At 41.1% G+C, this 13992-nt stretch overlaps 1 protein-coding gene across 3 annotated transcripts in view; it reads right to left on the bottom strand.

The window, feature by feature from the left end:
- Nucleotides 1-13992, bottom strand: part of STK32C (serine/threonine kinase 32C) — a 2128976-nt gene that overhangs the window by 157827 nt on the left and 1957157 nt on the right. The gene's annotated exons all lie outside the window — the stretch shown is intronic.

Here is a 13992-nt window from a genome sequence, read left to right as displayed (position 1 = left end):
AATAATGGCATATGCAGGAAATCTATGGGTTGTAAGCCTTCGGCTACGGACATTGAGCCAATGACCAACTCGCAATCTACAAGCGTTATGCCACATACGCAAAGCCCAAACACGCTGCTCACGACTGCAAATTCAAACAACAGGGGGTCTAATATGCAGTCAATCAGGGAATCAAATACATTACAAGGTACAGACTTACAAAGTAATTCAATCGTACCAATTATTGAAATTGTTGACATGTCTTTTAACACTGCTTTTGAACAAGCAAGAAGCTCAGTAAATCCGGCTCATGGAATTACTTCAGTGGAATCCACTTCAAAGACCCAGGAGGCTGCTAAAAGAAACATGCTCATAACCACCAGTGGAAATCCACCATCTAGACATTTTCCTATATTTAACAAGGAGGCAGGAGTGACCTCAAAAACAAACAAAGAAAAACTACTGAAACCATCTCAAATCAGAAAATCTAAAAACTTACCTGCAAGGAAAGGGAACAAATTAAATGGAGCGCGAAAATTCCTTCGGAATATTAAAGTTGTGCATGTGCTAGCAAACAAAACTAATAATCACTCGTCTAACATAGTTGAACGCTGGTGGAGAAGTGGAAGATGTCCTCTCGCCTGAATTGCTAAACATGTCAACCTATGGCGAAATCGATTATGAAGACGTCGAAGCGTCTTCTGTAACCATTGAAGAAAAACAACAATCGAGCATCAACATACCGAGTGACAAGGAAGTGCCATGCGAAAAGCCGGGGGGCAGACTTGTAGTAATTGAAAACAAACCAACTGTACGAGACACGGCGGCTCCTGTTATGGCAGGAGCACAACCCTCAACAGAATCGTCCAATGTCAGCATCAACGGGAGAGGTGGTACTTCACCGGTAAGTCTCCAGAGGCGGAGCCCAGTTTTTCAGACCATGCAAGAAAAATGTCTAAAAATACAAAGAGATGCCCATGTGCAACCTATAAAGGACATAAATAATGGCCAGTGCAGGACCAAACCGAGTGAGAGGCAACGGCAAAACTACGACAAACGTGCTGGGCATTATTCTCCTACATCGTCTGACAAACAGGCCTGGAGCAAACCTCCAAAGGATCACAAAATTGACCCCTCATTCATGAAGATTCATCAAACAAGATGGGAAGAGCACCGACATCGGGTCAGACTAATTATGGAGAGGCTACAATCGCACGACAACTTGATCTTAAATCGCAGTAATATCATCAAACTATTACATCTTATACCAAGTCTACGCTCAATTAACACTGAAGATCTGCAGATCGTTGAATTTCCGGACAAGCGGCGAAATGACAAAGCAGTGATCCATATAACTTCGCCCCTAATTGCCACATCAATTCTGGAAGCTAATGTCTCTCTATTTTCTTTGGGCTTTGATGTTTACAAACTACAAGATGTTCAGCCAATAGCTCAATCAATTGTTAGAGAGACGTCACATTATACACCTGAGCATAAACTTCTCACCCAGTTCTCTTCACTGGAACGGGGCAACCCTGTTCCTAACCAGTTGATAAAATCTATAATACCAGCTCGCAACAAGGTCAGTGAGGATGGGCCGATGCAAAATATGGTGACTACTAGAAAAAACAAGTTTCGTTTGCGGAAGATCTAAGTCTTGAAACAGTAGACGAGTTTGAAAAAATAAGTATAACGATACTAGGCCAAACACCAAAAGGAAGATGTATGGCTAAACCACCGCTAGACAACAACACACAAGAACCAATTCAAAACTGGCAATGGCTAGCTGCAACCTTAAACAGAAATCAACCACAATAATGCCAGAAGGATCAAACTATTGAACATCTCACATTAGGCTCTTGGAATACGCAGGGTTTTTGTCACCTGTTTAATAGAGAATGGTTAGACTACCTATCCATTGTTTGCCTACAAGAGACTTGGCTAAGCGCCACTCCAACGATAGCTGACTTTAAAATTGCTGTAAACCCTGCCATACTCCCAGAAAAGGGGCACCCTATGGCGGGTTTAACAACTTTGGTTAGAAGCTCAATAGGTCTTGATATCGTCAATTCAATAAACCACTCTCCATATATACAAGAGACAGCGATTGGTAAATTGGATGACAGGTCGAAGATAACAAAACAAATCACTGTAATAAACGTCTATTGGAACCACAGAATAGAGGGGCAACAAGAGTTTATTGATGCAGTCTTAACCATCATTGATCGCCTACTTGCAGAACAAAAGGGTACCAACATAATACTCTGTGGCGACTTGAACATCGATCACTTTAATTTAAAGACACTTCAAAGTAAAAACTTATCATTAAATTGGATGAAGGAAATTAGTGCAAGAAATGTACAAATGCTAAATGGATGCACATTAGGAGACATACCACCAGCTCTGACATGGAATTGCGTGAATCATGGCTCTACAATTGATTATATCTTTGTATCGGCCGACTTCCACCAACGGGTGAAAACTCTAAAAGTGTGCCAAAAAGAATATAGTGACCACGACATGTTAATTATGGAATTCTGGAATGTGGTGGGATTCATGAAAGCAAATTGGTCACAGAAAATGAAGGTGGAAGCAAGTAGAGTCAGACTAAGATTAGCTGCCGACGAGGTTACGTCGATATCTAACCGATATTGTAATGCAGATTCCACGCTCGAATACACACACTTATTGGCAGACTTTAAAACAAACAACGGTGGATTAAAACATGCTAATATGAAACGTCTGCACTGCTTTGATTTGGACATACTAGTTCAAAAACGTCTGATGAGACGAACAATTCTCCAAGCTCGGTTTGCTGATAAAGATACAAGCGGACCTAAGAGGAAGGCTGCTAAACAAAGATATAAAAATTGGATTCGATCCCATAAAAGCCTAATGCTACAAAGAGACTCAGAACGGATGTTAGAAGGTCTCCTAAATAAAAACTCAAGAGCTTTCTGGAATATCATCAACGATACACAAGCCCGTCAAGCACCACTGCAGATACCAATGGTCCCGGAAACAGCATGGATAGCTCACTTTAATGAGCTCTACAAAGCTAATGAAAATTCCTTCAACTTGCCCTTTTCTACTAGCAAAAAAAAAATGGTCCTTAAGCTTTATTAAGGATGAGATGCTAAGAATAATTACGAAAGCTAATAATTCACGTGCCCCTGGTCCAGACGGCTTAACAAACTTCACGGTTAAGCAACAACCGGGACTATGGGCAAATGTTTGTGAGGCCCTCTTCCTGAGAATAAATGATCAGTGTCAAACACCTGTCTTGTAAATCGGCTGTGATCGTGCCAGTGTTTAAAAAGGGAGACAGAACTTGTCCTAAAAACTATCGCCCAGTTGCACTATTAGATGTCTTAGGGAAGATCTACGCAACCATGCTACAAACAAAACTAGTAGGATGGGCAAAAGCTTCGAAGCACGTAGACGTCAGACAGTCGGGCTTTGTTAATTAAGGTGGAAGCAAGTAGAGTCAGACTAAGATTAGCTGCCGACGAGGTTACGCCGATATCTAACCGATATTGTAATGTAGATTCCACGCTCGAATACGCACACTTATTGGCAGACTTTAAAACAAACAACGGTGGATTTAAATATGCTAATATGAAACATCTGCACTGCTTTGATTTGGACATACTAGTTCAAAAACGTCTGATGAGACGAACAATTCGCCAAGCTCGGTTTGTTGATAAAGATACAAGCGGACCTAAGAGGAAGGCCGCTAAACAAAGATATAAAAATTGGATTCGATCCCATGAAAGCCTAATGCTACAAAGAGACTAGGAACGAATGTTAGAAGGTCTCCTAAATAAAAACTCAAGAGCTTTCTGGAATATCATCAACGATACACAAGCCCCCCAAGCAGCACTGCAGATATCAATAGTCCCGGAAACAGCATGGATAGCTCACTTTAATGAGCTCTACAAAGCTAATGAAAATTCCTTCAACTTGCCCTTTTCTACTAGCAAAAAAAAAAAAAAATGGTCCTTAAGCTTTCCTAAGGATGAGATGTTAAGAATAATTACAAAAGCTAATAATTCACGTGCCCCTGGTCCAGACGGCTTAACAAACTTCACGGTTAAGCAACAACCGGAACTATGGGCAAATGTTTGTGAGGCCCTCTTCCTGAGAATAAATGATCAGTGTCAAACACCTAAGTCTTGGAAATTGGCCGTGATCGTGCTAGTGTTTAAAAAGGGAGACAGAGCTTGTCCTAAAAACTATCGCCCAGTTGCACTATTAGAAGTCTTAGGGAAGATCTACGCAACCATGCTACAAACAAAACTAGTAGAATGGGCAAAAGCTTCGAAGCACGTAGACGTCAGACAGTCGGGCTTTGTTAAGAAGGTTGGCCGTGCCCTGAACCTGCTGATATTGAATTTATTGAAAATGGAGGCGATAAGAGCTGAAAAAAAAATATCTCACCTTAATTGACTTTTCCTATGCGTTTGACACGATTGACAGAGGATTACTATGGAACAAAATGCGCACGTGGGGTTGTCCGGACGACATCTTGGCGTCAATAAAAGAACTACACACTGACACTTTGATCAGGATACGTTTGGATCAATCTGGTACCCTGTCAGCACCGGTCAAAACATTTAAGGGAGTGAAACAGGGCTGCCCTTTGGCAGCTGCGATATTCAACTTATTCATTGGAATCACCATTGAGGAGACAACATCTTTTCCCCCAAAAATACATAATTCGCATTTGAGTTGGCTATTATACGCTGATGACCTCATATTGTTGGACTCAACACCAATTGGTTTGCAAAGAAAAATCAACGCAGTTCAACAATATGTAGTTAAAAACAACCTAATTATCAACACAAAGAAGTGTGAAATACTTGTACTCACAAACCTCAAAGGGAGAAGCTCATGCCGCTCAACGTGTCTATCTTGGGATATGGGGCACGAAAATCTGCAGATAGCATCCAGCGTAAAATACCTGGGCATGACTATCAGTTTGTGTATTAATGACGAACCTTGGGTGACAGAGACAAAACGTAAATGTAAACAACTGGCGATCCAGGCCTTAGTATTAAATAAGAGATTCAGCAAATTCTCACTGAAACCTGTGATATGATTTTACAATCAAAAGGTAATAGCAATACTGACGTACGGGGCCGAAAACAACCTGGGATGCTCGTGGGAGCTATGGTCCATGCTTGAGCAGATCTATTGGACCAAAGTTTTAAGTTTGCCGAAAGGAACATCGACAGTCCACATTCGATATGAACTATTGTTAATATCTTTTTTTTTTTTTTTATTTGTTTTGGCTTAAGCCTTTACAAAAGAGGAAGGCAATACAAAACAGTTTGCGTTAGGTACGAAGAAGACAAGACTTGTGTTAAAGTTTCTTACTGTCCACCAACCCTGCCAAGTTTTTTCTGGTCCTATAAATTACCTGCTTAGGTACCTCTATCCTTTGGATCGTTGTGTTAGATTGTCAAACCACTTTCTATTAGCACCTGGATTGCTGCAAACGTAAGTGCAGCATTTTTCCCTGAGATTATTCTGTCCCAGAGGAAGTCTGTAACTATGTCTTCCTCCCTCCGTACCAGATCTCTGAAGAATCTTAATCGCTGAAGCCAGGTGCCTTCGCAATCCATTAGGATATGTTTTAGCGTTTGTTTGGCAGGGTTTACGCAAATTGAGCATAATTTCATTGCCATGTGCCCTTGGTTACGTCTTGCCAGAACCGCCCCACAGTGGACGAGATTCAGTCTCATTCTGAGGAAGTCTGAACGCAATTTTCTATTTGGAGACTTCAGTAGGTAACATGAGAGTGATCCAAGTTTCTTTTCTCCCTTCAAAAATATATTTTGAGTTGGGTCCTCTCGTACTTTCTCCACTGTTTCAATCCAGTCCCGTTCTTCTAGTCTACATTTAACTTTAAGAGGGTTTAGAGCCAAAGTCTCTTCATTCAGATCCAGTTTTTTTAGCATTTCCAAAGTTTTCCGTTCCATTAATTGTTAATATCTATTCATGCGCAAGTTTATTGGAATTTGTTGTCACTATATCGAAAAACAAAAGCATGCGAACAAATTCCGCAATTTGAAATCTTTCACAACGCCAACACAATGGCCCCAGGAGTAATAGGTCTGTGGTTGAAACGATGCGAGAATCTGATGGCAGAATACGACATCACTCCAGAGCTGCTTCATGGTAATCCCGACGCAGCAAAAATGAAAATCTGGCAGACGGATTGGGATCAGGCATGTACCCAAAGGGGTGCATCTAAATCATTGAGTGAAGCACCAACTGCAGCACGTGCTTTCAAAAACTTGCAAAAATACATTGACCTATTCCCAGACCCAAATGCGAGACATTTATTCATGTGTTTCCGACTTAACATGTTCAAAACAAAGGAACGCTTACGAGCATGGTCGGTAAACACAGACCCGGATCCGAAGTGCCGTTGGTGCACACAAGAAATCGAAACTCTAAAACATTTAGTATTATTCTGCACTACTTTGCGAACAGAAAGAACTCGATACTTGGGTGTATGGAATGAATCTCATCCATCTTTTATCGCAGAATACTGGTGGCAACAGATGTTCAATGGTACAGACTTGAAACTAATATTGCCACTGACATATTTTCTGGCGACAATTGAAAAGCGGCTACTGTCTTCTGGACTGTCGTAGTCATGCAGACTTGTATCTCTGACTAATGTGTTTATGATAAGAAGATAAGCTATGCAGTGAGAAATGAAGCATGTAAACAGTGTAAAGAGTGACAATAAGGAATGGCTTTATTTTAAAGGTTTGTAAGTAAAAAAATAAAACATTTTTTTTAAAAAAAAAATTAGAATGTGGTAAATAGATAGGTTTTTAGCAGTTTCTTAAAGTGAGTATGGGAGGGCTCATTGCTTATGTTCAATGGGAGTGAGTTCCAAATTCTAGGCACTGATACCAAGAAGCTGGAGCCTCCTGCCCTTGAATTCTTGAATTATGGGGTGAGAAGGTGAGTGCTAGAGCTTGATCTTAGGCACCTAGTTGAAGTTTTTTGAGTTAGGCATTGATTAAGATAGATAGGGCCATCTTGGGTGATGCATTTATGTGTTTATGATGAGAGTTTTGTGTAATATTCTTGCTTATATGGGTAGCCAGTGTACCTCTCTCCTGGGCAGCGAGATGTGATCCCTTTTTTGTATTCCAAGTACTGCTCTTAGTGCTTTATTTTGCAGTATTTGCAATTTGGCTACATTTTTCTTAGTGGTGCCTAGCAGGAGTATGTTACAGTAATCTAACTTGGACAGAATAAGGGCTCTTGCTAGGGTGATGCAATTCTGTGGAGTGAGAAATCGTCGACTGAGGGCAATGAGTTTAGCTCTGTAGGCAGTGGGTTAGGCAAGCGAGCTAACATGTTTGCTCATGGTGAAATTAGAGTCTAGATGCACACTTAGAGTTTTGTCTTGGTCAGAGATAGGAATATGCGTACCATCTATGACAATAGTTGTGTAGTTGGGGGTGTAGCTTTTTCAATCGAGCTGGAGAAACTACAATGAGGATCTCAGTAGTTTCGCCATTAAGACATAGGCTGTTAGATGCCACCCAATTCTGAATGAGTGAGTAGATTTTATTTATGATGGCAGAGTCCTGCTCAACAGTGATTGGAATGAGGATCTGTTTATTGTCCACAAAACTGGTGTAAATTACTCGCATGGCATCTAATGCTGCGAAGAGAAGTTTAGTATAAGCATTGTAGAGGTTAAGGGAGAGACATGAGCCTTGGGGTACACCCAGTGGTACTGGGATAGGGACAGCTGCATCCTCGCCATTGGCTTCTCTGGAGGTACGTGCTGAAAAAAATGATTTAATCCAGGCAGTTGCCTCGATTGAGAAGTGGATGTTTTTTGATAGTGCTTAGCATAGTTTGTCATGGTCAACCAGATCAAACACAGCAGACAGATGAAGTAATAGAAGGGTACATACGTTCCCTGAATCTCTGATAATGATGTCAGACGAAGAAAGAGAGGTGAAGGAGAGGGTGTAGAAAAAGGGCGCATGCACATTTCTAAAGGAATTGAGCGTGGATAAAGTGGTAAAATGGTCAGACTTAGAAGAACCCATAGAAAAAACACCAGAATCAACACCATATATTGAATGACCGCAAGCATGATTGCATAGTACAAGGGATATATCCCTGCCTTAAATATGCAGATTAAGGGCATTTCCAGGATGGAGACAAACCAGCGAGGGCAACGCTGCTTGGAAAGCAAGGAGCATGGGCGGGTATGAATATGAACCAAGATTGTCGCAATTCCCACTATTAGAGAAAGGGAGGGTCGACCACAATATATTCCATGGCCCAAGATGGACAAAGAGAATTTAAAGTGCACGCTCAAGTTTAATTTTGGCAGGGGGAAAATTGATTTCTGAGCTAGAAATAAGAACATCAGGAGGTACATTAGCTATAGGCAATATTAAGGGCCTATTATCAGCCATCCTACGGGAGGGAGCTGACAACGTGTGGAAAAAAGCAGGGTATCCGAAAGTCACTGCACAAAACACAGTGCACGATGGAGCGCCATTTAAAATAATTGTAGAGCAGAAGTATGGTGTTCACTTAGAGTACAATATCCTGATACATTGGAAATTGGGACAATAATGACTCGGAAACTGGCAGAGACTGAATACCTCATACCTCATTGCCTTAATTCAGGAGATTCATGACAGATTGAATTTGGAAACACATGAGTCTTGGGATAATAGAATTATTTTATCATATTCTGTGTCAAGGGCTGCCAGAGCAGGTACAGAGCCAACTAAAGAAACAGTTGTGCAGTATTATAGAATCTTAAGGGAGAAAGACAAAAATGAAAGCAGACTGTAGAAAACAGGAAGAGGCGAAGTTGGTTCAGAAAGAATTATCAAAATACACCATCGAAGGAGCGGTATTGACAAATAATGAGGGAGAGATGGCACAAAGTGCAGTTACCATAGCAGAATAGTGCAGCATATGTGATGGATCAGAATGGGTAACATTTTATGCTAAGAGGAAGACGGAATGAGCCTCGAGGAGGAGGATGAGGTGGATTTCATAACCCTCAAGGAAGGGGAGATTTAATGGCACAACAGCCACCGCAATGTTGGAGCTTTGGTAAATTAGTTAGCTAGAGTATGTGGTAGCAGGGGAGGCATGCAGCAACACAATTTGCAATTTCCAAGAGGGGGCTGGGATATGCTCCACAGTATAATTCAGATTCACAAGTATATTATGCCCAAGGTCACACACAAGCACAGCAAATACAAGTTCCAATGCAGATGCAGCCACCACAAGGGCAGCAACAGCAAGTGCCTATGCAGATAAAACAGGCACCGATACAACCAGTACAATGTATTCCAATGCAACAGACCGGTACATCACAATGGCTCATGGATAAAGAAGCCACACAATTAGCTACACCCAAATTGGAGAGTATGACTGTGCTGGGAGGAAATCCTTTCGCAGGTACAGGAATGTATTTATATCCACAATAGGACAGCCCATAGAAGGACCTAATATGTTCCATACTATCTGTAACACCGAACCCCAGGAACCAAGCTTCAAGGTGACGATAGGAGGCAAGACATTTTCATTTCTTGTGAACACCCAGGGTAACTCATTCCTGTGTCCATGAGGGAAAATACCCAATGTCAGGTGTTGTCATGAATGTGCAGGGTGTTTCTGGGGCAACACTCTAGCTCCATTTACATGTGCATTGCCGATTTCTATAGGTGAACATGACATGTTTATGCCATTATTATATTCTAAACAAAGGCCGGTAAACATACCAGGACACACCTTTATGACGAAACTTAAGATGATGATATCTTTTACTGATAAAGGTTCCACTTTGTGTTCCACTCCAGGAATACATTATGTAAATGTGAGCATATATTAGCATTTTACATGGAGGAAAGCTCTACAAAGAGTACCTCTAGATGAAGAAGTGTTTTTGTAAGGAGTGACTATCTTATCATGGTTGCCTAAATTGATCGGCAAGATATTGAGGATACCTGATACGTTTTTGTTCAGGCCAGAGATTCCTATGGATGATGAGGAAGGGCAAGTTATCCCTTTAGAACTAGAAGCAGCAATATATGGGACAGATGATGAGGGAAGGGGATGGAGAACGGTGATTGCCCTTGTTGAAGAATACTGGTTAACAGATTTGACGGACAAGGAACTATTTAGGGATGACTGTTCAAGTGAGAAGATGGCATTTTAAAATAAATGTTACTCATTTGGTTAAAGTAGAGAGTTTTGAAATACCACAGAGAATGGCATTGGTAAAAAAGAAACCACCATTTTAATAGATAAAGGGTAAAAAGTGTATAAGGAGAAGTTAAAATATTGTCAAGAAGAAGTACTATATATATAGGGCAATTGATTTCACACAATGGGAGAAAAGTGACACCTGAAAGGTCAGGGGCCATTATGAGGACTGAACAGCCAAAAACTGAAACAAATGCAACAATTATTAGGCCTATGTAACTATTGCAAGGCCTGGGTTTTCGGATATAGTACGTATATTCAACCACTTTTCAAAGGACTCCAAGAAGCACAAATGGCTAAAAGTAGACTAATATGGACAAGAGAGATGACTGAAGGACTTCAAGAATTAAAAAAGGCAATCAGAACAGCCCCTGTGATAGGGAATCCAAATTACCGTGAAGAATTGTACTTATTTTCTCATTCAAATGGAGCAGTCTTGAGTGCAGTGCTCACACAGAAAAAAAACATTAGGACATGGTTAAAAACCCTTGGCTTATTACAGTGGGATCTTAGATCCAGTCGTGAAAGGACATTATCCTTGTGAGCAATCTTTGGCAGCAGCTCCCTTTGCAATCGAAAAAGCCTCAAGTTTGACCATGGTGTGTTCTGTAACGTTTTTCAGAGAACATACATTATTTGCAATTTTTGAAAAACCTAAAAGTACATTGACTACACAAAGAGCTTCAGGAAATGAGGTAATTATCTCAAACCCTGCAATCAAAATTGTTAGGTGTAATGTAGTGAATCCAGCAATGTTTATAGATGAACCAGTGGCAGAAGAAGATGTTATGCATGATTGTACAAGGTATACTGAGTGCTATGATGATATTCCCCAAGTTACAGAGAATGCTCTAGGGAAGGGGGAGTTGTTTTCATTGACAGGTCATCGAGAATTGACCAGAAGAGTGCGGTGAGACATACTGGATTGCCAGTGGTAGAACTGAACTGAGAGAGTACATTTGAGGTAGTGATTAGAAGATTGTCCCCAAATTACTCAGCACAGACTACAGAATTAGCTGCCCTTATTGATGTGCTTACTGATGTGGTGCGAAGCTTTGAGGATGTGGAAGTGACGTTTACTCTGACTCCAACAATGTGACGTCAACTGTAGATGCAGGCCTGACACTTTGGAAAAGGAGGGGTTTCCTCCACGCAGATGGCACTCCAGTGCAACATGCAGGATTATTAGACAAGCTTATTGAAGCGTTGAGTTTTCCAGAGACTATAGCAATCATGAAATGCACAGCTCATTCAAAAAGAACAGACTTAATCTCTTGCAAAAACAAAGCCGCAGATTTAGAGGCCAAAAAGGCAGCCTACTATTCAATTATATCTAGTGAGGTAAAAGATATAAGGCAGGCAAAAGGGCTATGCATACTGGTTAAGAAAGGTTTCAATATGTCCATTGTACAGTTATTAGAAATACAAGGATGAGCATCGCCAGAAGAAAGAGTTATGGACAAAATGGGGATGTTCTCTATCCATTACTGAGGCAATTTGGAGACAGGATAGCACTGGAAAGCCAGTTAGTCTGTAGCACTATTTAGGATAGTGTTGGAGCAGTTTCACTACCCAGCGAATGTGATTTGGGAGAGTCTAGCTGCTACTATTGCAAAAGAATGGTTCATACTGAACCTATGTGAACATGTGGCACTTTTCAACAACAGTTCATTATGAATTGTATTGTGTGTCAGAAATGTACTGCAGTACACACTCTGCGAACAGTGAGAGGAGTAATTCCCAGACCAAACCGACCATTCCAGCATCTGCACATGTTCCGCCAAGATCTTTGTACGCGAAGTATTCCCAAGCTGGGCTTTGTGCGAAGTTTTGCGATCTGACAATGGACCGCACTTCATAAATGAGCTATTCGAAAACATAATTCTATTAGGTATTAGGCACAAGTTTGCTTCTGTTATCTGCAAGCAAACATGATTTGTGAAAACTAAATGGCCTTTTGAAAGTGAGGATAGCAAAATTAAAAGCAATGGTAAAGAAAGGATTGCTTCATTGGATACCCATTGCGATATATGCGATGAACAACCAGCCAGGCTCAGATCATCATCTAAACCCCAATGAATTGGTGACTGGACGCTGCATGAGAACTCCTCTTACTCCCCCAACAATGGCAAATACAGATGCCAACAATATAGCGTGAGCTCTAGGCGATGAAATGCATGATTATTTGAAAAGGATGACCACAACAGTTTCTTTCATGTCCCAACAATTTCAGAATTGACAGGAGGGGTCAAGGGGAAACAAGAAAGAAACTCAGCCCATTGATTGCTGCTCAAGCCACTCAGCCTGTACCCAGGGGACCAGGTGCTAGTGTGTAAGTTTGTGCGTACCTGGAGCACCCCTCGTTTTGACGGTCCCCATGAAGTGGAGGAAGTGAGCCCCACTGCTGTGAAATTACAAGGCAGGCAGGTGTGGATACACCTCCATGATATTAAACCCTACAAAAAAGAAACCTTGACCTCTCCTCTAGCTACCCCTAGTGAAGCAAGTAAAGAACCTCAGCAAATGCAAACTAGATCCAGGACCAAAAGCCAAGACAACGGTAGAAGAAATGTTTTTAGATTAGGGTTTAAGGACTGATGGACTTGCGGTGATCCTCGCACACCTTCCCTAGACTATGTTCAAGAGAGAATGATACAGAAGCAGTAGCAGTCAGAAGAAAATAAGGATACTTTATTTTCTTATGCTACCCATTTGAGCATATGGCCCTTTGGATATTGTGTATGCAATGGATAGGGATGCAGAATAACACAAATAATCGAACCAATTTAGGAAGAGGGCAAAGATTGCTGCTGTAATATCAATTATCTAAAACAGGGAGTTACAACAGACATCAGCGGACGTTCACTCGAGCTCTCAATACATTTCACATAAAAACAGTCTTTTATACAAAAAATACATCAGACGTGATGTCACATGTGTAAAATGATAAAAACCTAAGTGGGATTGTGATACGTTCAAGGGGAACATCTAAGTATACTTTCTATAAGGGGTGGGATTATGATTGGTATCTATTGACAGGTGGACAATCTATGCCTACCTCTAAAACATGTAATCTTCAACACTGTTAAATATACATTATATCATTGGTCTTCAAACCATAAAGCCCTTCATTATACGGCCCTCTACAACTGGTTGGCATGCTCGTGCCATGTCTGCATCATTCAGTTAACTAAGCAGAATGTAAGCTCACACCAAGGTGCCAGGAGGTGGACTTGACTGACTTTACCTCCCCACCCAATTAGCCCAACCTCTCTCATCACACCTGCCTTCGTCCATGAAGATTGTCTTTGAACTTGGCCTTGCAGTGTATTCTTGTCTCTTGGAATATAAGGGAGTGTGATTACACACTATTGTTGTTCTAGGACTCCAAGCTCAACTCTATTTCCATCCTTGGCTCACGTGACAGGAGACCACAATTTGGCCAATTTTGCAGCATTTAAATGTCTTAAATGAATAAAACTTGGCACATTTCTTGTTCTTTCTTCGCACCTTAACAAGGAATGATTCAGCCTCTCATGTTCACTGCCTTTGAGATTGGATAACCAGACTTGGCTGCCTCAGCTTTGACATCAGGTCAGACAGTTTTGCCATGCTCATCTACAATCTCAGGTAATTCTTGCTGTGACACAGTTCTTGGCCTTTCCCCTCCATGGGTCCGGGCTTACTAAATTCATAATCTACTTGTGTTGCTGCATCTGTACAGTTATTGAA

The sequence above is a fragment of the Ambystoma mexicanum genome, chromosome 8 (assembly GCF_040938575.1).
Source record: "Ambystoma mexicanum isolate Mex_15411 chromosome 8, UKY_AmexF1_1, whole genome shotgun sequence".
NCBI lineage: Eukaryota > Metazoa > Chordata > Amphibia > Caudata > Ambystomatidae > Ambystoma > Ambystoma mexicanum.
This window is presented reverse-complemented; position numbering and strand designations above follow the sequence as displayed.